We start from the raw sequence: 24965 nt of genomic DNA on the forward strand, positions 1-24965 counted from the left end.
GCCTCTCTCTTCTCTTTCACTAATACTCTTACTTCTTCATCCCACCACACACTACCCTTTCTAAACAGCCCACCTCCCACTCTTCTCATGCCACAAGCATCTTTTGCGCAATCCATCACTGATTCCCTAAATACATCCCATTCCTCCCCGACTCCCCTTACTTCCATTGTTCTCACCTTTTTCCATTCTGTACACAGTCTCTCCTGGTACTTCCCCACACAGGTCTCCTTCCCAAGCTCACTTACTCTCACCACCTTCTTCACCCCAACATTCACTCCTCTTTTCTGAAAACCCATACTAATCTTCACCTTAGCCTCCACAAGATAATGATCAGACATCCCTCCAGTTGCACCTCTCAGCACATTAACATCCAAAAGTCTCTCTTTCGCACGCCTGTCAATTAACACGTAATCCAATAACGCTCTCTGGCCATCTCTCCTACTTACATAAGTAGTGAAAGTGACACAGTGGTGAAATTGATGAGAACTGCTATTGACGTTTGTGTGAATAAATTGTACATTTCCTTTTCCATAGCCAGAGGTTGAACCATTATGTGACATTCATTCATTTTTTTTTTCATTCATTTCAAGCTAAAAGTTTGTTTCTAAATTGTTCTTACATTTTTCATATGTATATATATGTATGTGTGTGTGTGTGTGTGTATGTGCATATGTGTGTGTGTGTGTGTGTGTGTGTATATGTATATATATATGTATATTATCCCTGGGGATAGGGGTGAAAGAATACTTCCCACGTATTCCTCGCGTGTCGTAGAAAGCGACTAGAGGGGACGGGAGCGGGGGGCCGGAAATCCTCCCCTCCTTGTATTAACTTTCTAAAATGGGAAACAGAAGAAGGAGTCACGCGGGGAGTGATCATCCTCCTCGAAGGCTCAGAGTGGGGTGCCTAAATGTGTGTGGATGTAACCAAGATGTGAAAAAAGGAGAGATAGGTAGTATGTTTGAGGAAAGGAACCTGGATGTTTTGGCTCTGAGTGAAACGAAGCTCAAGGGTAAAGGGGAAGAGTGGTTTGGAAATGTCTGGGGAGTGAAGTCAGGGGTTAGTGAGAGGACAAGAGCAAGGGAAGGAGTAGCAATACTCCTGAAACAGGAGTTGTGGGAGTATGTGATAGAATGTAAGAAAGTAAATTCTCGATTAATATGGGTAAAATTGAAAGTTGATGGAGAGAGGTGGGTGATTATTGGTGCATATGCACCTGGGCATGAGAAGAAAGATCATGAGAGGCAAGTGTTTTGGGAGCAGCTAAATGAGTGTGTTAGCGGTTTTGATGCACGAGACCGGGTTATAGTGATGGGTGATTTGAATGCAAAGGTGAGTAATGTGGCAGTTGAGGGAATAATTGGTATGCATGGGGTGTTCAGTGTTGTAAATGGAAATGGTGAAGAGCTTGTAGATTTATGTGCTGAAAAAGGACTGATGATTGGGAATACCTGGTTTAAAAAGCGAGATATACATAAGTATATATATATATATATATATATATATATACTCCCCCATCTCAAGATACGTAGGGAGGGGCAGAAGCGGTTTGCGGTGGAGGTGCAGCAGCCCTCACCCCCCACCCCACCCCTTGTAGCGACCACAGTTCAAAAGCTAAACGGCGAGGACGGGAAGTAATCGCACATACGCTCACACCTTAAGGAAGGGGTGGTTTTGACATGCGTCGTCCATAAGGCGAATAATTCCAGAGAGAGAGAGAGAGAGAGAGAGAGAGAGAGAGAGAGAGAGAGAGAGAGAGAGAGAGAGAGAGAGAGAGAGAGATAATGGGCCAGCGTCAGGCGTAGAAATGGTGAACCAAACAAGAAATTCGACCCTATACAAGGCACGTCTTCCCTCGCTACCCTGAGGGAAGTAATCTTATTCGTATCTAACATCTACGGTTAGGGAGACGAGTTCTGGCTGAGCGGCAGGAGGCGAATCCCCATACCTCCATTAAACACTTTTTTTTCGGTCCACGGTCTTCCCCGAAGAGAAGAAAGTCCTCTTAATTCTCGGTAGCCCCGAGATAATTTCAAAGAGCCCTGGGGGGTATTTCAACAGAGGCGAACGTGCCGTGTGCTCAGTACCTTTCTTGGTTAAGGTTACTTGCGCTTAAGTTAGGCCCATCACCGCTACCTCACCCCTTCAAAGTTACCTGCCCCTAACTGGTTCCCTTCCACCACTTCACTGCTCTTTCAACTTTCCCGCACCAAGTTCTTACCCCATACGACCACGTCCCTCCTCCTACGAGATACAACTAACGACAGAATGGGAAGTCTTCGGTCCCTTGAAAATACTTATAAAACGCTTAGTCACAAGAAAAGCGGACAAGTCAGCACTGGAAAATCCATGACAGTTCATGACAATCTATGCTTGCAGGCAGTATGAACACGACACAATTCTGACCACTGACACGGGCATAAATAATTCATTCATGCAATGTCCACATGTACACAAAAGAGAGCCATGCCGGAATAATTGCCGCACAGGCTGCGCTGCGTGGCTATTTAAGGTTCAACAACTTCGTCTTGCAAGGTTCCGTTGTGCCTCAAGGCCCCGGCCAGGGAACAGGTTCTTCAGACGGTATGGTCCCCTGACCGATGCCCTCCACCCGTCACATATGGCTTCCCATAAACATCTGCTTCAACAATTTTGGCCAGGAATGACTTTAGCCATACCTGTCGCTCCTGCAACAGGCCAAAACAATCCTAAGACATTCCTATTTGTAGCTGCTAAAGAATCTGACCCCCACAGACAGTTCCTACTGTGACGGGTACCTTGGGACAAGCTCATGCATTAAGTATATGGGTATACATACAGCAAAATCTGTTACTAAAATTCAGTGAGCTAAAAGGTATTCTTTTAAACGATCCTACGTGCTTCTTGAACATTCTATCACATTGCGCACACCAGTTCGCTTTGACAAGCCGTAAGACATTATACTTAGAAAGAAAAACTCAGAGAAATAAAAAACATCACCGGAAAGATCTTCAGCCTGGACTCGGGTAGCAGTTCCAGAAAGTCTCAAGCTGGCCCAAAGAGCTAATATTAAATCAATACAACTGCTCCGAAAGCCTATCGATCACCAGCAATACCACTAAAATATTACAATATTCCAGTTACCTTACGGGTAAAATTATCAGAAAATCAAACAACCTAACCCAATGCTACTGAGTTTCAGGGCAGGAAAATCATGGGTATTTCATTTATTAAATACTATCATTATTCATAAAAAAATCCGATGAAGTAATGTATGCTGCATATCCATTCATCTGACAATATGATCAAAATGTCACAAAAAATCACAAAACTAGAATAACTGTTAACTCAATGCACATGGGTAATAAACAAGGTAAGGATATGTTCTTGAAATTCGTCCTTATCATCTAAAGGAGTTAGATGATAATGCAGTTGGTGAATGGCCAGAAGCCTACACAATAAACCAAAGTATGATAGATCGAGTCTGAACACTTGTTGCGCTGTGGCTGATCAAGGAGGACCTCAAACACCTGATGCTCTGACCCCTTAAACAGCTATTGCTGAGGCCGACCAAGGAGGACCTCAGACACCTGTTGCCATGACCAACTGGGAAAAACTTAAGACATGTTCCTACGGCCGAACTCACTTGTGCTGGCGCAAGTCTGCCCGCAAATCATCTATTACAGAGATGTGTGGTGAGGATGAGCGTCAATCTGTGCAGGTAGAATAACACGATGTGAGAACCGGTATTCAAACCCGCTTAATCATGGCTATCAATTGGTTCAATAACCAAGACGTGGCATGATAACCAACAGTGGCACAACACCTTAACCCAGCTACATGTATTGCGATCATCTTGCTAAAGTCACCACTTAACTTTAAATATCCTGAGTAGCCGTAGCGATCAACCATTCTTCTTCCCAGTACACCATGAGACATGCACGGATGCTCTTTCGTTCCGTGTACGCTTTGGGCTTCTGATGTCAACCATTAAGAGAGAGTGTTTTTTTTTTGCGTGATCTCAGACATTACATAATCGGTACTACGTGTTCCACAGTCGAAGAGCCAAACGTTATAGCCAGAAAGTACTGGTCCACACGGATACGTTTAATAAAAAATGAATTTATTCACGTTACATAAAAAAAAAAAATCCGAATCCGCTTTCTAATTCAGGTTAGGTTACAGATGCATGGATATGATTATTTTAGAAAAGGTGGTTAACGCTACTATGCCGGAAATTAATGGTTTAGGTCAGCTTCGCTTTGACTTAGCTTGAGTTTTGGAATACAAGGCCAAAGTCTACCTACTAGCATACCCAGCCCAAGTGTAGCAATACTTTAATTACATCTACAAACAAGAATGGGTCTCAAGAGATTAAGTACCAATTAAGTTCCTCCTGTAAAACCCTATGCACAACCTGAAATGACTTAATTTCTAATAAAATACCCAGACCGCAAGCCTAACCAAAGACGTGTATATTTAAGAAAAAAAGACTATTAGTGGTACACCATCCGGTGTATCCTTTACTTCCTTAACCTGACCTACACAGGAGCACCTAGCCTAACCCTTATGTCTGGACAACTGCCATTTCTACCTTATATTCCAATGAATTTATAATAAGTCTCCACTTAACACCAACCTCTGTACGTCCCTGCAGACCACGCTGAGCTGGATTAGGGTTCTGAGCCACAATTTTACTAGTGGCAATAAGTGAAACACTGACCATCCACAACATCCGTCAATATTCTACGAGGATCAGCATTTGTCATATTTCACACGAAATCGCCACCAACGGAGAACACAAGTCTACGATACACTGCACACAGCACCATTTCCATAGCTAGGGTTCATTTTCTACCATGAGACCACTCAACACCAGACACATCACTGTTAAGGGCAGCAGCCAAGCACGTTGATCGGTCTCGCCACTACAACCGTGACATCTTTTTTTTTTCAAGTCCCATAACCCCCGGTCATTAGAACTAAGGCATCCACAGCTGCAGTTATCAGAATGTGATGTTCAGGCGGGTTACACAAGCGGTATGAATCTTTTTCTCGTCAAAATAGGGGTTAAAATATTCACACCAGGTCTTCCGCACTAGCCATTGTTGACACGGTGTACAGCACTGAATATATGTAGTTGGGACGCCCCACTCACGGGTCCTCAGAGGCGACGTTTGGTTTTAATTTTAGTTCGGAGGAGCAACGACAGGTCGGCGCCACTGTCGTAATCTGACGTCTGTATTTCAGTTTTTCTTTCATCAATGCCTTCTAAACTTTCACAAGTGCATGAAGAAGTTGATTCCTTCCACGCGCAAAATTTAAATATGATTGTCACTGAATGTTATTTGTTATGACAAATATATTGAATTATCACTTTTGATTCTATGATAAAGATTTATGTATATTCTCATAAAAATGTATTTCACCAGCATTGCACCAAGACCCCACCCATAATTCAAAGTCGTCTAATATATTCTAGAGATCTAATCGATGTAATATTGCTTTGATAAACTTTATTTAGGTTCGACTGATGACGTTCGAAATATCCAAAACATTTGACTCGTTCTTGATAAATAAAGAGGATAGCTACCTACTGTAGTTTTACAAAACTATACAATCAAAATATTTTCGTCACATAGTGATCTTTATTTTTCAACTGCAAAACATTATCAAATATAACGGAATACTGGCATTCACCACTGAGTTGCCGTATCTCAGTTTCAACGAAAGAAAATATACCAGATTTCCGAGCGCCGTTTATCACGCAAATCTATTCGTGCACCAATAAATTCTGTCACCATAAAACCAACTGAAACAAGAACGACTACGCCCAGTTTCTAACCCGGTCACAATCATCTGGGGATAATTTCAGAGAAAGGTTCAAATAACACTGTAAATTAACAACTTTCAGGGTTCGCCCTTTTCTTAATAATGCGTTTGGAAGTGGGACAAACGACACTATGTGATTCAAGCAGCGGTAACTTCGTCATATGTGTCTAGTGGTGGTGGCGTGACTGGGCCACACCATGCGGGGTAGCTTGGGTGGCGTTGAGGTGTAGGTAAGATGACGTCGGTAGCGAGGGAGGAACGGAAAAGGGAGGAAAAATAAGAACACATCCCTCCTAGGTGTCACGTACGCTGGTAACAACATGTATCACGGGTATGTGGTCTTTATAATAACGTGCTATATAGATAACACCAATTAGGAAAGGCAAATGGAGTGAATTATCGGTGCAAATGTACTTAACGTTAACATAGCATGTGGCGTCCGCAGGCATCGAAACAGTGAGGGAAATTGTGAATTTATGAAGCTACTGTGTGTGGTATGGGTAAATGGGTAAGATTAGGGGTTGGTCATTACATGTGGTGTAGGTAGTGGTCATGGGTGTGATAAACCACTTTGAGTTTACTATTTTCTTGATTTCTTGTCTTTTAGTAATTATTTTGACATTCTTCCCCCCCCCCCTCCTCACTGTGCGCATCGCCAGGTCTTCGAGGCGGTGAATGTATTTCACGGTCTCCGGGTACTGCAAACCTCAGTCCCTATATTGTGGTTATATCTTGTGATCTTTACGAACAACCCTGGGAAATTACCACAATCCACCCACATCTCAGAGGCAACAGTTTTCTCCGAGGGTGTACCTCTCGCCTCTCCTCCTCCTCCTCCTCACCACCACCATTTAGCGTGGGAGGGGCACGTCCTGCGGTGCACACGATAGACTCACGTTAACATTGTCGGCAGCTGTGGTCGAAGTCTACACCCCCCCGGTGCGCGGTTTACTGTAAACCTGTCGCTTCCTCCCGTTTGTCGAGTCTTTTTTTCATTTATCTATTTATTTTCCGCTTATTGACCGTGGCCTTATGTTGTCTACACGACCAAACGATTGGATAATTACGTCACTTCTTGGTGCAGTGCCTTAGAGAAAGCTGTCAGTTACTTGACCAAAGAGGAAGGGCGCCGCCCTGGAAGCGGTTACGGCAGCAAATCCCACCAGCTGTTTTGGGGTTTGTGCCGCTAACTTGTCGACCGCTGACTGGGGACAAAGTGGTCAGCTTCCTAGCCATGTAACACAGTATTGAGAACAAAGAAAAAAAAAAAACAAACCTTGCTTACGCATCACATCAGGGAAGCATAAAGTGCCAGTCAACACTTTACACAAAAAATATGGCTACTCCGTTCTTAAGTAAAAATAAATAAACTCAAATAAAATTATATGATTAGAAAAAAAAAGCAACTCATTCTTAAACTAAAATCAAAGTAAGAGGATTACATTAGCACATACAAATAATCAAATACAAGTTAGAGTTTTCTATGTTCTAGTTATTATGTAATACTTCTACATTTTACAGGTATAAGGATAATCATCTAATTCACAGTTGAGAGCATTCGTGGTGTAACCACATGTGGGCGTAGCCCGGTACCACCTCGAATATCTATAAAATGTAATTATAACTGTAAAACATAAAACTTAATTACACTCATAAAGTACAATCATCACTGAGATATAATTACAATTAACTGTGCTTTGCTATAATGTGGTCCATCCAGGTGACATCCTTGTGCACCATTAAATAAAATTGCTTCTACCTCAATGCAGGTATTTGCAATAATAACGATGATTAAGAAGTATTTACCCCCTGGTGTGCCAGGAAACTGCAAAATCCAAAAAAATTGGATAACGGTTTAATGTAGGTCAGGCTAGGATTTGTGATGGATGTCTCGTACCAATGATGCTTCGGAAAGCATGATTATCCCAAGTGGTGGATCAGTTTAGGATCAATAATGCTCCGAAAATCACGATTATGTAATAATATGTATCGCAGTCACTGATATCCTACTGTAATATCAGTCAGAAGAAGGTTCAACAACACTCGAAACCTATATCACGAACACAACCTCTTTTTAAAAAGACCAAGTGAGGCAGACGCCTTTGTTTAGAGTTTCCATCCAGCAAATCTGGGTTGAATCTGTGCATATAAATATGGATCCCGATGAGTAAGGTTACTGAGTTAGAAGAGGTGGAGCAAGAGGGGGGAAACAGAGCGACAGGGAAAAAAAAAAATATACCAGGAAAGTCGTAACACTGTATTAATGGTAGAATGTGTGTCAGACCGTTAAGTAGGCTGGCCGTGAGTACAGGCGAGGAGCAGCTCGAAGCCTTCGCTCCAGCAGCAAGCTCACTCGCCCGCTGTCTTGCGAGGCGCCTCATAGCGCTTGCAAACTGAACAAGGGTGGTTTTTTCTGTATCAAAAGTGAGTTACGTATATACTAAGGCGTCCGATAACATTTCAATCAAGTTTTAGGTCTCAATTTCATTCTTGATTTGGTTGGAGAATGTATTACCAAGGAGTGAAAAGTTCTCCCGACTGTAATTATCAAAAAACCGTGTTAGGTATTATAATTTCGTACCTTCATGATCGCTGTACGGACCAGTTTTACCCACCCAGAACGGGAGAAAAGCCCTTACGGTCGTACGTTCTTCCTGGCAACAACCTTTTTTCCCTCCCACTGCATGTGCAACCGCGAGAGTAGGAAAACATTGTCAGGATAGAAAGTGGATAATTAACTGCTCATTTACTTAAGAAATACAGATAATATAATTTCTTGAGCAGACGTGGACTGCCTTGCAGCGTGGGTAAGGAATCTTACATCGGAAATTTAAACGCGCTACCTTTGAAATTATTAATAAGAGACACAGGAGCGCAAACTTGCAATTCGCTTCCAATCTTCCATCAATGTGAGCTAGGCTTTCTAATGCAAGGTGGCAAGACGGATGTTTCATTACCATACCACTCAAGGAAATTGTTACGACATTTACCACACGGAGAAGAATCTACATTCGCGATGTGTTACACACACACACACACACACACACACACACACAGACCTTGGCTTTAGTAGGTCAGCAGAACGGAGTCGAAAGACGTGTTGAGCAGCTGGCGGGCGTTTGCCAGAGGGGGTCCAGCACCAGATGCCTGTTCATTTTTTTTTTTTAATGGCGCTGATGCGGAAAGAACAGGTTGGACTGAAAAGGTTAATCACAGAAACATGATAACTGCGAAAGGCTACATGGAGTAGGATTACTGAAGTGCATGAGTAATTTCTAGTGTATAATTCACATACTGTACCTAATTAGGAATACTAACAGTGAGCGCGTAGTAATGTCGTGTCGATCGAGATATGGGGTAGCTAGGCTAAGCTACCAAACATTAATTTTCCCCTCCCCTCCCCTCCTTGCTTCACCCTACTACCCTACACTCTTAACACAGAATCACAGGCCAGTTCGTCCAGTGAAAATGAAGATGATCTGGCAAAAGCTCTCGGCTTTCTGTTGTTAGATGTTTCTTGCATCATCTTCTCATGTGACTGAACACAATACTCAAGCTTTTAATTATTTTTATCTATTTTCTTTGCCGGTAATCTTCATCGTTTCTTTTTTTTTTATTTTTTGCTTGCGTTCTTTCATCATTCATTCGCGTCTCTCGTTCGCGAAGTGTCTATGTAATACTTCCAGCGTCCAGTTATTGCGAACACGAATTTCGGGACTCGCTCTTAACCTATACAGTATGTTATCGCACTGCATTTTGATAACTCTCGTATTAAACGGTAACGGAAAATAACATAAAACAAAAAAAAAAAAAATACAGGCAACGGCAATATGATGTAACCTTGTATTCTTGAAATTCTATCGTAATGAAGGTGTATTTTTTTTTTTCAACCATCTTATTTATGAGTCGTCAGCTGCAGGGGGAGAGGGAATAGAAAACGACATAAATAATGACGGAAGATATACCAGAGTCAGCTGCAGCAGCAGCAGAATGCACCTGATCGAAGCAATAACCGCAGTAACATGTAACAGAGGTAGTGGACACAGTAACGACTGCCAATCCCCGGGGAAGGTACAGCTGCGGGATAAACAGAAGGACTGAGGAAGGAAGAACAAAAGAGTGTGTGTGTGTGTGTGTACAATGTTAGGGAGGAGGAGGAGGACTTCATCAGATGGAGGTGGTGAGGGTCTGATGCGGTGTGGTGGGAGGTGGAGGAGGAGGTGTGGGTGGAGGAGCCGAATAACGGTAGACTCAGCCACCACAAGACAGGAGGGAAGGTTTAAAAGAGCGCGTCAGGACTCGGGCCTGCGGCGCGAAATCCAAACGTCCTAGAGAACGAGAGAACGCCAAAACGACACTGGAGGAAAACGCTGCAAGGAAAAGAGGACATCACGGGGGGTGGGTGCTAAGGTGAATGACTTTACGGGCACTGGCTTTGGAAAGCTGCATATGAAAGGCACACAATAAGGTCGTGATCGTGTTGACCTTGTTATACAAAGACTGCTCAGGTGTGTGTGTGTGTGTGTGTGTGTGTGTGTGTGTGTGTGTGTGTGTGTGTGTAGGAAACACACGGAAGGGTGTGGAGAGAGAGAGAGAGAGAGAGAGAGAGAGAGAGAGAGAGAGAGAGAGAGAGAGAGAGAGAGAGAGAGAGAGAGACTCTAATGCCAGTCAACAAACCGGTATATGTATGTGGCGCGCGGCGTTCGCGACGTCTTGTGGAGCCTAGGGTCTGGACGGCACAACTGCACTGACCGACCAGTACTCACTCACTCACTCACTCTCCACCACAACTCCCGCGAGGAATGCCCCTCGACAGACGGTCAGTAGGGGGCGGTGTGAACGGGTGTCGACGTGCAACTAGACAGCGAGTCCTGCTGTTTCCACGGCGGGAAGTGCATTCTTGAGGACGACGGAGCGACACATGAGCACGACGGTAATACCCTCGAGCACGACAGAACGACCCTTGAGCACGATAGAACGACACTTGGGCACGACGGTATGACCCTTGCACATCACTGTTAGACCCCCTGAGCTCGTACGACGGTACAGCTCTGCTGGTCTTTGACCTAACCCCAAGGGCTCGATTCAAGGGCTTCTAAGGCAATCGTACCGCCGTGTTCAAGGCATTACATGCCGCCCAAGAGGGCGCTGCTGGGCTGACAGATCGAGTTAAGGCCCCCCTCCCCCAACCACACCAAGGAGCCATTACCACACTGCTGTGGTGGGGAGCCGTCCCTACCCATGGTAAAGACGGCTGGAGGACTCGGTTATCCTGACGGTGTGAGGCCAACCTTTCGTGCCAACTGGGACGATTATTAAAGCACGACCACCGACGCGAAGCAAGAGATGGGACCACGTGAGTGCATAACGCCTCCGTCCCTCTGTGCAAACACACGTACTCACGAATCTGTAATTACAGAGAGAGAGAGAGAGAGAGAGAGAAATTAGTCAAGGGTAATTAGGGTAATTAGTCAAGAAATCCAAACCTCTTGTGGTCACACCCGCCCACCCCTTCGGAGTGGCGCTGTGACCACCCAACATTACTTACTCATGAGTCTTGGTCCTGTGAGTCAGCCCACTTCCCCGTGATGAGTAAACTTCCAAAACGTTACCTAAACCTCTGCTGGCTTGGCTGAGTCTACCCGGAACTTTTAGCGTGTCAAAATACATATAAATACCAGTAGAAGTTCAGCGACTTTAAGCATAGAAAAAACATGCCGAAAATCCTAAAAAAAAAAAAAAAAACTACTGACATGAAATCATGCTCACTTCGACCATGCTCTAGTACATTGAATTAATCATATCCCCGAGCACTATTTACCGCAAGGGGGTGTACAATGTGCCCAGAAATATACTCAGATGAACTCGTCACTGACCCGTTTATCTACACTTCTACACAGCCTACGAAGAGAAAACGTAATTACCAGATACATGCAAGAAAACGAGGTTCTTGGTGGACTACGACAACTCGCGTTTTCCGTTCAAAGTTCGCAGACAGACAGAGGAAGCCACGATCGAATTTGTCTGGCGAGCTGCGTGTTATAATCTGGCTTGTACGGTACGGGGAGGGAGTTCTAACTCCCTATGAGGTCCTCATGTCTTTAAATCCTCTCTGTTTTCGAATCACTGTGCGCTCTCCGCATTCACATACACCCAAGAAGTCGTCAATGACGGTACACAACGTGAGTAAGCGAAGAAGGGGCTCCATATCTTATTTTGAAGTATATCGTACGATGCTCACTTTCAACACTGCAATCTGCGAGTCAAAACATTACATCTTCCGGGCTTAGTTGTGGGTTACGGTCAAGTTAGTAGTTCTATCCTCGTAGCCCGTTTAAATGGCTCCCGCAACTTCAAGGATGCTCTCCACGCTGAAGTAGGGTAAGGTAGGCGCCCGTAGAGCGGGAGGCACGTTAAAGAGTGATCGTACAGCATGTTGAAGGCGACATTTTTGTTTGAGCTATCACCAGAGTTAGGGAACACCGTGTGTGTATATATATATATATATATATATATATATATATATATATATATATATATATTAGAAAGTACGATAAGAAACGCTGGGCATGAAAGTGCAACCTTTAAGTGGAACGCTTAATTGTCAGGTCAAAGGCCAGAATGCCTCTGAAGTCTATGGACAGGAACGACTGGTTCAGCTAGCAGGAATGACCTCTAACTGCCCTGCCCAATAGATGGACCTACTAAGTAATTAGCCTGCCTAATTACCAATAAGTGTTTTTTTTACGAAAAAAAGGATTTGAGTGATAAACCAATTAAGAAAATCCTCGAAAGCGATTGAATAAACAAGATGAACCACATGCACAGTACACCCACCACAGCCATCCAGTATAACCACCAGAAAGACACAGTGCACCCACGACCTGTAAACCCCCCACTAATATCCAGTACACCACAACAGGTACCTAGTACAACTACTTCAGACCCACAACAGGTATACAGTACGCCCCCTCGAAAGACATCTAGTTACCACTCCGACACACCCCAACACACTTACTACAGACACCCAGTAAACCCACCAGACAACCAAATACACCTTAATACTGGTACCCGGTACAACCAGTACAACGACACTGACACCCTGTGTGATATCAAGCCCTTTGACCTGAGCCAAGGCCAAGGTCTGACATCATACGCAAGGCTCGTACCGTCTCCTTCAAAGGTCATATTGTCGTGCTGAAGGGGTTGAAACTGCCCCTCACAAAGTTAACTTACACCTACGGGCGAAATGTATAAGATTTCTACGTACCTTCTCCTTTATCACAGCTGCAACACCGTTAATTGCCCCCCAAAGTCCGCGAGATTAACCAGTTTCGAATGTCCTGATGTTTTGACTGAATCACAAAATCTACTCTGACGACCACTGCATAAATCACACATGAATAATTCCACACTGTCAATGTATTCTTCGACCGCAGTATAGACCCGCAGGCGCCAGTTATTCACTCATCTCGGGGGGCGTCGTGCGGTGAGGTAGCGTGTGTGGTTCTCGCGGCGGCTGCCGACCAACTGACGCCCCCCAGTTCAGGCTCATCTTCAAGGTGTCCTCACTCGCAACCCAGAGAAAGCCGAGCACATCATCCCGCCGTGATTAACTGTACACTGTGCACCTCATCGCGTAAACGTCTTATGTATGAGAGCAACGCATATGACGCTTCACCTGGAAGTGAAGGCTTCCTCCTGAGCGACAGAGGGATGGGTGGGTAAGCCCATACTTTCCTGAGCGACAGAAGGTTGTTTATTTCTGTATTTTCCTCTTAGTGGCATGTAAGGGCTGGGAATTTTTTACGGAAAATATTCTATATTTTGTCATAGTATATACTTAACGTTTAGGGTAGGGTAGGGATCTAAACAAACTTAGAAAAAAAAAAAACGCGACAGGAAAAGAAACAATGGAGAGGGTCCACAGTCCCCTTAGCGAAATTCTTGTATGTCCTGTAGGAGCAGCGGGAGGAGGCCGCAGAAGCAGCAGCAAAAGTGGTTTCGGGTGCAGCCGCGTCAACCAGTTCCCGTAGTGGAGGTCGCTACGGTCAGCAAGTTTCACAACTGAGACATCAGTTCAGTGACTCTCTCTCGGCTCATTAATAGTTTAACAGTGACCCACTGACAGGTGAATCTTGTCTTATTTGTCATCTATTCTTGACTCCAACTTCCATATTTCTTTCAATATCCTAGCCTTCTGGCAGAAAGGGTTTGTGGGTTAGGAGGGCCACGTTGAAAAGAATGGCTGATCAATTTCTCGTAAACTCGTAAATTCTCATTTTCTCGACTTCCCTAACATGAACTCGGGAAGATATTACAGATATTCTCCCTCAAAACTTTCCCGTTCATCTCGTCTTTTCCGCATTCCAACTTCCCCATACACTACATTACCTGTTTTCCTCCAAAGACACTATTAGGTCCGGATCTGTCTCCTGGTGGTCCTTTGTAAACTGAGCTGCCTGCCAGCCACCTCTGTTACGATCCTCCACCAACAGATATCAGTGGACGCAGCTAGGCTTGGTACCCATGTATGTCATACCGTCATGACAGTATCCCAAACACGTAAGGTATGATGAACCTGATCTGCTGTTGGTTCAATCCCGTAGCGGACTTTTTCACCTTGCCTGAGACTCATTAAGTAATGACAGTGGAAGAAATGATGATCATTAGGCGAACAAACCTAAATTGGAATTGACGTCAAATAAAAAACTCTTTTCGAGGGTGGACTCTGTGTAGTGTACTGCCCTATAAACAAACCACATCTTGGTACCTTTTAACTTACTGAAAGTTGCCATTCTGCACTGTAATCCCTCTTCCACACTTAGGCCCGACCCCTGGGTGTGATGGCCTGGCCAATCACTTGATTGGCAACAGCCAGGAGCACCACCACTACCTACCACTACTACTACTAATACTACAGTCCCGCCCGCTTAATCACCAAGCGCCTGCCTGCAGCGAGGCTTCGTCATTCCGCTAGCCACACACACACACACACACACCAAGAACCGCCGCGCAAATCATACGAACGAACGGACAACCAACACACTCGCCTCAGACACCTCTCGATGCGTCGTCGCGTCACCAACACACTCGCCCCAGACACCTCTCCATGCGTCGTCGCGTCACCAACACACTCGCCCCAGACACCTCTCGATGCGTCGTCGCGTCACCAACACACTCGCCCCAGACACCTCTCGATGCGTCGTCGCGTCACAAGAATCGTGGATTTACTCATCTCTGACGTACGAATAGCCCATCAACATCAGGCGCACCGAGCGGGACCCGCCACTTGCATCTTCGCTCCTCAATTTACCGCCTGACACACTCACACGCGCACGCGCGCTCTGCCTCACTGCCCTCAAGACTGGACGATGGCAGCTGTTCTACCAGACACCTGCTCACTACAGTTTTCTTACAGATGACCCATAGAAAATGGGGTCTTTTTAAAAATATATATATCCACAAACAATCAAGGAATTTATCTACAAGGAATCACTATGAATTTATGAAACAAAAATTATATGTACATATTTTTCAAACATATTCGCCATTTCCCGAGTTAGTGAGGTAGCGTCAAGAACAGATGACTGAGCCTCAGGCTGAAAAATCCTCACTTTGCCCGTGCCTCTATTCCTTCTTTTAGAAAAGTAAAACGAGAGGGGAGGATTTCCAGCCCCCGGCTCCAACCCCTTTTAGTCGCCTTCTTCGACAAGCAGGGAATACGTGGGAAGTATTCTTTTCCCCCTATCCCTAGGGATTTCATACATACATACATACATACATACATACATACACACACATATACATATTGTCAAATACGTTTTCTTTGACCTGTTGGTCGCGTAAGGCAAAGGCCCCACGGATGTAGTCAACTGCACGCCTGTACACGAAAAACTTGCTGCGTTTACATATTCGATATCAGACACTGATGTGTGTTGTCTTCTGGGGTCTTCAGAGGCAGGGAGTGTTGTGTGTGTGTGTGTGTGTGTGTGTGTGTGTGTGGGGGGTTCAGCCCTGAATGGCCAAAGACGTTCTTCTTAGTCATCCCACTTACCGGCCGCCGCCCGCCCCTCCCTCCCTTACTGGTGTTAAGAGCGATCCATCTGGTGCTACGCGCAGACCTGGCGTCAGGGTGTGGTTGTGGGTTGAGAGGGTGGTGTGGTTGCAGGTGGGGGAGGGAGTGTGTGTGTGTGTGTGTGTGTGTGTGGCCGGAAGGCAACAGGTGTGGGATGAGGGCAGACTTGCTGGGGGAAATCTTCCACCGCCAGGGAAGAAACTCGAGTGTCTTTTAGTGTGTCAAGTTTTCTAACAGAGGTCCTGGACCGCTGCTGCTGCTGCTGCAGTGGTGGTCCTGCAGGCTATCTCTGGCACCAGGAACACCAGGTCACTCACTCGTCCCTCGTCTCTCGGTCGCACTAGGTCATCTACTCGTCCCTTGTGTCTCTGTCGCACCAGGTCATCCACTCGTCCTTCGTCTCTCTGTCGCACCACGTCATCCACCCGTCCCTCATCACTCTGTCGCACCAGGTCATCCACTCGTCCCTCATCTCTGTCGCACCAGGTCATCCACCCGTCCCTCGTCTCTCTGTCGCACCAGGTCATCCACCCGTCCCTCATCTCTCTGTCGCACTAGGTCATCCACTCGCCCCTCATCTCTCTGTCGCACCAGGCCATCAACTCGTCCCTTCTCTTTCTCCGTACAAATGACATCATCATCTTTAGTGCTGAGCAAGAACACGTACCCATCCCATTTCGCGAAACTACAAGAACAAAGAAAAAAAAATGAAATGGTTACTTTCATCTGCTGCTTGCCTGACGTCCGCTAAAAAAAAAAGACGAGGCCGACAGAAGGAAAAAAAAAAAATAGCCGGCAAATGACACATTACCTGGTGTCTACCATCAGGCTCCCGAGTCGTCTAGTTTCGGCGCCTTAGATATCTAAGATTACCTCTGGTCCAGGTCTCGTCTCCCAACTACTCCTCCTCCTCCTCTTGCCTTGGGCCTATACACTCTCTCTCTCTCTCTCTCTCTCTCTCTCTCTCTCTCTCTCTCTCTCTCTCTCTCTAGGATGGGGTGATCCCGCCGTCCCCCACTCGCTCAACCCACCCCTCCCTCCCAACATACACTCCCTTCTCCCGGACCTCCTCTCCCACAGACCTACTTTCAGAACTTGCTGTGTTTTGCCAAATGAGGCTTTAGAGATCGGGCTCTTGTCTGGAATACGCGGAGGGACTACCTCCATACAAGAAGCCGTCGGGGAATGGCATTCAGAATACCTTTGTCTACGGTGGGTCTATATAACGGAGGAGGGAGGGCCATAGCTCGTAAAAAAAAAAAAAAAAGTGGCTCGTTCAGCGAGGCGCTGAGGACGAAACCAACGCCTCGATATTCCACTGTGTTTTCGACAGCCCTGGATAAATCTTCGCTCCGCGTTGACAACGTATCCTTTGGCTGGCACTGCATGGGACTCGCAAAGTGAAGACAGTAACTTTACGACAACTGTGGCATTAACCTTACGTCAAGGAGGATGATCCTACATGACTCCCCTGTGTGGGTACATAAATAAAACCAGGTTAGGAGATTGAAAAAAAAAAAAGTGAAAGAAGAAGAGCGTGAATCTGCTCAAGTCGGATTCTCTGAGAGAAAGAGAACTCGTTGTGAAACTAAATTTAATCTGAACAAAAGGATCGAATCCAATATCACTGTATTTATTCTCTGAGGATCTTCTACCATCCCTCCTTCAATTAACCCCAAAAATGCTAACGGCCTGGCGGTGACTATCATAGGTCATTAACGTCACTGTAATCACCCAATTATGGAGTCCCCAAACATTTTCAGTCTTTATCCCAACGGGATTCGATCCTTTGACCTGACCTGAACTCTTGCACACTATAAATAGCGTGACCAGTCAAGTTACATGAATAAGACCTGTCATATCATCCGTTCCTTCATTATCTCCTGTTAATTACCATGGAAAGTGTATAATTAATCAAACACTCGTTCTCATCACGTCTTAAGTCGCAGCCACTGCTGTGGACTGACTCGTTTTTTGATTGGTGATCTTCTACCTCCAATAGCTTTGAGAGAGAGAGAGAGAGAGAGAGAGAGAGAGAGAGAGAGAGAGAGAGAGAGAGAGAGAGAGAGAGAGAGAGAGAGATTTGTTTTCTGAATCCATCATTCCTCCACCTCGGGTTGTGGTGGTGGTGGTGGGGGTGTGTGTCATCAAAAGCGTCCACTGCACTGCTGGCCTCAGTCACGTTCGTAAGGGCCGCTTGCGCCTGCCGTTCCAGCTGTCACTGCCGCTGCTGCAGCACTCAGGAAGCAGCCAGCGGCTCATCACTGAGGACCTTGATGATTCTGTAATGCCAGCTGACCCGCAGTGGCGGCGCGGAAGAACACCATCGCTCGTTCAATGTTGTTTACCGCCTACTCATAAAAGCGTGCGGCGGCACGCCAGTGTGACCGGCATGAGGAGACACACACAAGCAAGCAAGCTACAAGGGCGTGGCACGAGGTCCCTCGATCTCCCGCCGGCATGAGGAGACACACACAAGCAAGCAAGCTACAAGGGCGTGGCACGAGGTCCCTCGATCTCCCGCCGGCATGAGGAGACACACACAAGCAAGCAAGCTACAAGGGCGTGGCACGAGGTCCCTCGATCTCCCGCCTGCATGAGGAGACACACACAAGCAAGCAAGCTACAAGGGCGTGGCACGAGGTCCCTCGATTTCCCTGGGAAACAAACCGCGCCACCAACCACACATGGGCTCCCCACCTCTCCCTTGCCATACGAACGCCAGACACAGACTAAATGAGGATGGAACTCTAGGTAGTTTAATGACCTGGGAGGTACCGAACATGGCCACAGGTACCTGCAAGCAAAAAACCCACACCAGCCATCATCTTTTGCGTCGTGTCATCAAAAATTGCATGGTCAGGCGACTCCTTATCACAGAGGATATTTGAAGGCTTATGTGAAAGGTGTGTGTGTGTGTGTGTTGTGTGTGTGCGCGCGCGAGCCACTCCGGAGCTCATGCATGACTGGTGGGTCAGGTGCGCGACCGGCCGCCCCACCCCGGGGTGTCGCATGGTGTCGCAAAGGCGGAAGCACACGTCAACCCGTCTGTGTACAGATAACACCACTGCCACCTGAGCGGCCAGGCTACACGAACGCTCGTAGAACGTACGAACGTTCGTCGGAAGCACGAACGCTCGTAGAACGTACGAACGTTCGTCGGACGCACGAACGTTCGTCGGACGCACGAACGTTCGTCGGACGTACGAACGTTTGTCGGAAGCACGAACGCTCGTAGAACGTACGAACGTTCGTCGGACGCACGAATGGTCGTAGGACGTACGCTCGTAGGACGTATGAACGTTCGTCGGACGCACGAACGTTCGTCGGACGTACGAGCGTTCGTCGGACGCACGAACGCTCGTAGGACGTACGAACGTTCGTCGGACGCACGAACGGTCGTCTCTTCCCATGCCCAGAAGCCGCATCCAGATTATATCCCTTACGAATTCCATCAAACGCCCACGGAGACGTAAGGGTTATCATTTTTCTTTAATGTAATTAGGTTACCTTACGATGCAGGTGTAATTCTACCGTTAAGGTAATTGCAGGAGGTGTTGGCTGCAGCGGCAGACGGCTTGTGTGTGTGTGTGTGTGTGTCTGCGACAGGTGGAGGAGCGCCTGCAGCTGACGGTATCAGCTGTTGTGCTGGTTAAGTGCCAGTTATAATATTTGTGCTGGGTCATGGGCGCGAGACTAAAGCCGCTGAGAAAAGTTCGAGGCGAATTAAAGCAGTTGAGGCTGGCTCTGTCGCCCTTCGAGCAGCGTGACGGTACGACCCTTGGGTGCGACAGCTTGGCCTTTGGCATGTACCTCATGGGTCGTGTGGAAGGGCCAGGTCGTCGTACCCATCATGATCGAGCCTCATGTCACCGTTCTCATGGCTCATGTCATCTTTCTGAAGGCTCATGTCACCGTTATCATGGCTCATGTCATCTTTTTGAAGGCTCATGTCACCGTTCTCATGGCTCATGTCATCTTTTTGAAGGCTCATGTCACCGTTCTCATGGCTCATGTCATCTTTTTGAAGGCTCATGTCACCGTTCTCATGGCTCATGTCATCTTTCTGAAGCCTCATGTCACCGTTCTCATGGCTCATGTCATCTTTCTGAAGCCTCATGTCACCGCTCCCAAGGCTCGTTCCATCGTGCTCAAAAGGCTAACCACAGACAAACATGACTTCCCATTTGAGGCGCGCCCAAAAGAAGTGCGTGTGTGTTGTGTGTGTGTGTGTGTGTGTGTGTGTGTGTGTGTGTGTGTGTGTGTGTGTGTGTGTGTGTGTGTGTTCACACTTCCTCTAAATAAAATATTTGACGAAAACATGAAATCTTATCATCCTGACTGTGTAATGTCATAAGAGCCATGACGCAGGGAACAGAAAGGCACACACACACACACACACACACACACACACACACACACACACACACACATATACACACACACACAAGTCTTTTGTGAGACAAGAGAGACAGAAGAGGAGGAGGCTCTGGACCAACAAATGGTCACCAGGGCTTCTGAGTACAGGTGGAGAATCGAACACGAGCCGACAGGACACACGCTCCTTTTTCTTTCTTTTTCTACCTTCCTGATCGCCCATGTAAACACGGGGAAAGGATCTAATTCTAATGCACGAGAGTGAGAGTGATCTAGAAAGTAAAAGTGAACGATGGACATGATATGACGTAGTCAGTGAAAGGCGAGAAATAAGGAACAGGAGGAGGAGGAGGCTGCTGCCATCTTGAAAGTTATATGCGTGTGTCGTAAGCTCGCGGGAAACGCTGGCTGAAGGAGTGCAGCGGTCTGCTGTCATTTCAAGGCATCATCGCAACGCGTGTACGGAACAGAAACGCGGTTAAGGCAGTGAGAGGGAGCGCCTTGGATTCATATCTCACTTCGTTCGACCGAGGGTTGGTTGGGCATTTCAGGCCTATCGACAGTCCACGTCAAGTTAGAGCCACCCAGAGATAAAAATGAGCTTAAACACCTTCAAGTGTTCGAGGTAATTCCATGACCATTCTACGCTCTTGCTACATATATATATATATATATATATATATATATATATATATATATATATATATATATATATATATATATATATATATATATATATATGTGGAGCTGGGGGAGCTGGAAATCCTCCCCTCTCATTTTTTTTTTTTTTTTTTATTTTCCAAAAGAAGGAACAGAGAAGGGGCCAGGTGAGGATATTCCCTCAAAGGCCCAGTTCTCTGTTCTTAACGCTACCTCGCTAACGCGGGAAATGGCGAATAGTTTGAAAAAAAAAAAAAATATATATATATATATATATATATATATATATATATATATATATATATACAAGGAGCCCTTCAAGCTCTTCATTAACGGGTACCTACATGCACATCGGATGATGTTATCATCAGAATGATAGTAGAAAAACTGTCATAGACACGAAGTCTGGGGTACTTTCGTAACCCGAAGTCTGGGGTACATTCCTAACCATGACCAACGGATAACTCACGGCGGAGACCGGGGGCCAGTACGACCATGCACGGGCACAGGATGGTGGCGGATTGAAAACGAGTTTGAATGGGTGGAGTGGATTCCAGGGGCCTAGCGGAGGTGGTGCTGTTGATGTCGAGGATTTCAGATCCGCCTCAAGTGCGGAGTGGCTCTCTCTCTCTCTCTCTCTCTCTCTCTCTCTCTCTCTCTCTCTCTCTAGAAACAAGCCGTGTCCACCTCAATGCGACGAGGGTCCGACAGGGGCTCGACAACAAAATCAAATGGGAGACAGTATGAACGGAAAAGAAAACAAATGGACAAAGGAAACACAATGAAAAGGTCGAAAACTTCCGGTGAGCGACGAAGATGACTCAAGGACTGGCAGAAAACGGGAACGAGGAAAATTTTTTTTCTTTTAACTGCTTTTGATGTGGATGGATGTGGCTAAAGAAAATATAGGGAGAGAGAGAGAGAGAGAGAGAGAGAGAGAGAGAGAGAGAGAGAGAGAGAGAGAGAGAGAGAGAGAGAGAGAGAGAAAGGAGCAGACGCATGATGACAGCAAGACCAGTCATGAGGGGTAATACTGCTCGTCCCATTCGTCAAAAGTACTGGTTTAATTCAGAAGACCGCGAAGGCAACGAGACTAAACGATAGAGACGTAACTATTATAAATCATGTCCGCAATTCACCGTGAAAGTAAAAGTTAAGAAGTGAGATTTGTATAAAAAAAAAATACTACTTAAAAAAAACAAACTAGAACCAAGGAAGCTTGAGAACAGATACTCGCGAATGTTAATATTTTTTTGGAAGGGGAAGCAATGTTGAGGCAGGAGAATCTGGTAAGAGATTGAGATCGGACGACCATCACCAGTCTTGAATGAGGACGTCTGTCTTCTACTGAGGCACTACTTCTTCACCTCCGCCGGGAGTGGCAGGGGATCCTCGGAGGCATTCATCAGTCATCCTCCCAGTTGGCCCCTCACGCCAAGAACAGTTTTCTCCACCACAGGCTCAGCAACCCGTCCAGCCCTGCCACTCCGAGGCGGTGGTCAAGTCAGATGACTCAAGCCATCATGCACCAAGGATCGGAGTAACGGTCGTACTCCTGGGTCGTCGTAGCGTTGTGCTGAACGACCCCGACCTCGTCGCAAACCACACGTAACCACCCGGTGGCGTTCATGATGGTAAACCCTTATAACAATGAGAAACGAGATGGGATCCGACTGCATCCCCAGCGCCATCTACGGAGCATCACCGAAAAAAAAAAAATGTGAATAAATCCAGTCAAAAACAAGCAACGTCGAGGTGCAAGTCTAACTGGCTGGCTGGCTGGCGCCCTTTCTCTCCGGTAAGATTCATCGCCGGCCGATAAATAATTGTCATAGCCACTGGGGAAGGGAGGGAAGAGGGGGAGGAGGGGGTGTATCACACCTACCCCCCCCCCCCCTTCGATCGGGTGGAAAGTAGGCCGATGTATATCGGGTTCGGCTGAGTCGTCGCGACGACCACTTAGGCTCGAAGCCTTGCACCACTACAGCAACATTATCAATATCCACCTTGACTGAACCACTTCTTCAGGATACCCGTAACCCCTTCCCATAACTCCTTCAGGCACAAGCACAACCCTTGTATAACATGCCATTATGGTATTACGGTGATTCATAACCTAGGAAATGAATTCTTAACCTACGGAGAACAATGAAGGCTGCTGGGGGGAAATGTAACGTCATTGCACTTAAAATACCATCATCGTAAGTTCCTTTCATAACGCTCAAAAGACTTGAGTCTGAGTCATCGTGTGGTCATTTTTTTGGTTATTATCTGCAATGTTTAGCTTAGGCTATGATCAGTGTGTTCTAAATGTACGCTCATCTGTACTGTGCTTCGGATCATCGTACTCTCACATCATTTCAATGTGGGTCAGTCGGGTGCTAAAGCTGTCAAGTCATACGCACTCAAGGGCAGGATCATCGTGCTCAAGGGGCTGGCGGGCTGGTGGCGTCGAGGTGGGTCTGCGCGTCGTAACAGCCATGTTGTCCTCGGGTGCGCACGGGCGTCTCGGGTGAGCGCATCCCCACCCACCATCGCTCACCCACCAGCCCTAAGGACAGACACAGACAGACAGACAGACGCTACCTACTCGCTCCGCTCTCGCCTACTTTCTACCCGAGTGAAACTTACATACAAGGTGGAAAAAAAAATAATTATTGGATATATATATATATAATGACTGCAGGACGACATCAGTGACCTGTGTTGCAGTGATATTAGTCTTATAAAGTGGTGTGTGAGGATGTCTCCGGAGTAGCGGTAAATACAAGTCTGGAACTTTATTTTCTCCTCCGACAGTTAATATATTATAATTCCAGTTTGCTTCAGTATCTTCTGGACAACGGGACAGGTAAGCAAGACTTGTTGCTTCCTGCGGATTCCGATTGTAGTGCGTAAGGGGGAAAAAATTCAAGAGAGTGGCAAGAGATTTTGTGTCCGGTTCGTAATCACCTGTTTCTACAGTACGGGGAAAGTGCGTGCCTATGTGTGCGTGTATTTCATACGAATATGATCCTGAATCAGTGAACTGGACAAAGTAACAGGATGTCGGAGATATGAACTAATGTACTGGTATTTGCGATACTGGACATACAGGACAACCTGTACTAGTAAGTTAAGACAAGAGAAACTTTGATCCACAGACTTTGAGTATTTCTCAATAAGCATAAATCAAGTATATTCATAGAAATTCATTTCTTTCAAGAATATTCCATGTATTTCAATTGTTTATAAACAGCATATCATCTCTCCTATCAATAATCTGCATGTCATATATAAATTCAACTATCTCAAATCTTAAAATAATTTTGCAACATATATCTAATACTTCAGGAAGTCGCATGTAATAAATACCTTTCAACATTAAATTAATTTAACTGAAGGGAAAGTCTCTCCACACATGCCACTGCAATTTGGTTAAGAGGATCTTATAGTACCACAACGCAATGAATAACGTAGCCTATCCGTAACCCGTGTAATTTTTTTTTAGTAGTAGAAAGTGGGGAATTCTAAGCTGCTTCAAATACTCCTCATTAAACCTGAACTAAACTCGTGCCTTAGATCAAGTCAGGGAGCTTACTGTTAGGCGCATGTACCGCTGGTCAATAAACATTACGAGGCAGCTTCTCATGGCAACCCATCTATCTACTTCCAGCCCAACCAACAACGTCCAACGTACCCTAATACATACTCCATCTACCTTGAGCCTGCCATCACCATAGCCTATCTACACTTACATCTATATTACTATAGAACTTCAACCTCCTTCAAGCCAATATCTAGTACACCGAGACATCCCATATAGCTACTACTCCCAGTTCCCGTATCGCAAACACCATATAGAATAATGTGTTCTCTTATGGCAATGCTAATAAATTTGAAACTGATCAACTCGGTGCTGTGTTAGGCCGTTTCCCCACACCTAAGGAGCTAGGCTAGCTTAGAGACATGTTCGGGCTGCGTTTTTTTTTTCTTTTCTTTTTCTGAGACACAGGAAGTCTGGCCATGACGGTATGACGACCCGACTCTGTTTTACACG

General features: G+C 45.9%; 1 protein-coding gene across 4 annotated transcripts in view; it reads right to left on the reverse strand.

The window, feature by feature from the left end:
• LOC139765505 (uncharacterized) overlaps nucleotides 1-24965 on the reverse strand; it is a 52496-nt gene that overhangs the window by 22923 nt on the left and 4608 nt on the right. For 2 of the 4 annotated variants that reach the window (XM_071692989.1, XM_071692986.1), the window contains exon 1: nucleotides 13082-13353. The exons of 1 other annotated variant lie outside the window; for it this stretch is intronic. The gene's annotated coding sequence lies outside the window, so the exon portion shown is untranslated. Of the gene's footprint in view, nucleotides 1-4618; nucleotides 5108-13081; nucleotides 13354-24965 lie in introns of those variants that run through there. One more of the 4 variants, XM_071692987.1, reaches the window with a different exon arrangement.

Source organism: Panulirus ornatus, chromosome 55 (assembly GCF_036320965.1).
Source record: "Panulirus ornatus isolate Po-2019 chromosome 55, ASM3632096v1, whole genome shotgun sequence".
In the NCBI taxonomy this organism is placed as follows: domain Eukaryota; kingdom Metazoa; phylum Arthropoda; class Malacostraca; order Decapoda; family Palinuridae; genus Panulirus; species Panulirus ornatus.